The sequence below is a fragment of the Penaeus vannamei genome, chromosome 18, assembly GCF_042767895.1.
Source record: "Penaeus vannamei isolate JL-2024 chromosome 18, ASM4276789v1, whole genome shotgun sequence".
Classification (NCBI taxonomy): Eukaryota; Metazoa; Arthropoda; class Malacostraca; order Decapoda; family Penaeidae; genus Penaeus; species Penaeus vannamei.
The window spans coordinates 3922037-3924536 of NC_091566.1; the positions used below are offsets into that span (position 1 = coordinate 3922037).

Below are 2500 nucleotides of genomic sequence, written 5' to 3' on the forward strand. Positions count from 1 at the left end.
ACAAAAAGACGGAAAAAGAGATAATCAGAGGCCAGGGAGAGAGCGCCGAGGAAAGGCCCAGTGGGTGCAGGAGAGAAAGAAAAAAAGAAAAGAAAAAAGACGGAAAAAGAGATAATCAGAGGCCAGGGAGAGGTGCCGAGGAAAGGCCCAGTGGGTGCAGGAGAGAAAGAAAGAAAAAAAAGAAAAACAAAAACGGAAAAAGAGATAATCAGAGGCCAGGGAGAGAGCGCCGAGGAAAGGCCCAGTGGGTGCAGGGAGAGAAAGAAAAAAAGAAAACAAAAACGGAAAAAGAGATAATCAGAGGCCAGGGAGAGTGCGCCGAGGAAAGGCCCAGTGGGTGCAGGAGAGAAAGAAAAAAGAAAAGAAAAAAGACGAAAAAAGAGATAATCAGAGGCCAGGGAGAGAGCGCCGAGGAGAGGCCCAGTGGGTGCAGGAGAGAAAGAAAAAAAGAAAAGAAAAAAAGACGGAAAAAGAGATAATCAGAGGCCAGGGAGAGAGCGCCGAGGAGAGGCCCAGTGGGTGCAGGAGAGAAAGAAAAAAAGAAAAGAAAAAGAAAAAGAAAAAGAGAGAGAAATAAATAGATAGGAACACATACACAACACAACATAACAAATACACCAAAGGCATTAAAAAAAGAAAGAAAAAAAAAAAAAACGGAAAAAGAGATAATCAGAGGCCAGGGAGAGAGCGCCGAGGAGAGGCCCAGTGCGCGCAGGAGAGAAAGAAAAAAAGAAAAGAAAAAAAGAAGGAAAAAGATATAAGCAGAGGCCAGTGAGAGAGCGCCGAGGAAAGGCCCAGTGGGTGCGGGAGAGAAAGAAAAAAAAAAAAAAAGAAAAACAAAAACGCAAAAACAGATAATCAGAGGCCAGGGAGAGCGCGCCGAGGAAAGGCCCAGTGGGTGCAGGACAGAAAGAAAAAAAAAGAAAAACAAAAACGCAAAAACAGATAACCAGAGGCCAGGGAGAGAGCGCCGAGGAAAGGCCCAGTGGGTGCAGGAGAGAAAGAAAAAAAGAAAAGAAAAAAAGAAGGAAAAAGAGATAATCAGAGGCCAGGGAGAGAGCGCCGAGGGAAGGCCCAGTGGGTGCAGGAGAGAAAGAAAAAAGAAAAAGAAAAAAAGAGGGAAAAAGAGATAATCAGAGGCCAGGGAGAGCGCCGAGGAGAGGCCCAGTGGGTGCAGGAGAGAAAGAAAAAAGAAAAGAAAAAAAGGAAAAAGAGATAATCAGAGGCCAGGGAGAGAGCGCCGAGGAAAGGCCCAGTGGGTGCAGGAAGAAAAAAAAGAAAAAGAAAAAAGAGACGGAAAAAGAGATAATCAGAGGCCAGGGAGAGAGCGCCGAGGAGAGGCCCAGTGGGTGCAGGAGAGAAAGAAAAAAAGAAAAGAAAAAAAGAAAAAAGAGACGGAAAAAGAGATAATCAGAGGCCAGGGAGAGAGCGCCGAGGAGAGGCCCAGTGGGTGCAGGAGAGCCTCGCCCGTCACTCTCGACCTCCTCACAATGACTCAACACGAGTGGAAAATTCCGGAACTAGAGATGGCGGGTTCGAGAAGGGGAGGCGGGGGGGGGGGAGAGGGGGTGAGGAAGGAAGAGGGTGAGGGAGAGAGAGAGAGAGAGGGGGGGGATAGAGAGAGTGAGAGGGAGAGGGGGGAGGGGTAGGAGAGAGGGAGAGAGAGGGGGGAGGGGGATAGGAGAGAGTGAGAGGAGGGGGGGGGGAGAGAGAGAGAGAGAGAGAGAGAGAGAGAGAGAGAGAGAGAGAGAGAGAGAGAGAGAGAGAGAGAGAGAGAGAGAGAGAGAGAGAGAGAGAGAGGAGGGAGGAGAGAGTGAGAGAAAGAGAGAGGGGGGGATAGGAAAGAGAGTGAGAGAGAGAGAGAAAGAAACAATGAGAGACAAAAAAATAATGAAGAATTGGCATGAGATGAAAATTGGAATAAAAGTGTTCTGTGTAAAGTGAAAGTGGGCGATAACGGACCGTAGACAAGTTAGAACACGCACATGCACACCTACACACACAAACACCCCCCCCACAGACACACACAATTTACAAAAACACACGCATAAAAAACACCCCTTTGCACACACACACACACACACACACAATCTACAAAAACACACACATAAAAACACCCCTTTGCACACACACACACAATCTACAAAAACACACACACAAAAACACCCCTTTGCACACACACACACACATACACTCACACACACACGCACGCACACAAACCAACACATCGTTACGAAGTTTCCCAAAAGTACATTATCGAAGTTCCTTGTCCGTGTAATGCGGTCGTAGAAAGGTCAGTCACGAAGGACCAGAGCTGTTAAGGAAAAAGAAATTTCCTCAAATTTATAGTATTTTCGCCTCTCAAAGGTCTCACAAAGGTCAAAGGTCAGATAGCACTTGAGTCCTGGATCTTACAAACGAAAAATGGCATATTCTTTGTTGGTTTGAGTGTTGTGTAATATGTATGTGTATAAGTGTGTGGTTGTGTGTATGTGTGTGC

General features: G+C 46.6%; 1 protein-coding gene across 1 annotated transcript in view; it reads right to left on the reverse strand.

Annotated features, from left to right (window-relative positions):
* LOC113809201 (metabotropic glutamate receptor 5) overlaps positions 1 to 2500 on the reverse strand; it is a gene marked incomplete in the record, with an annotated part of 167520 nt that overhangs the window by 87056 nt on the left and 77964 nt on the right.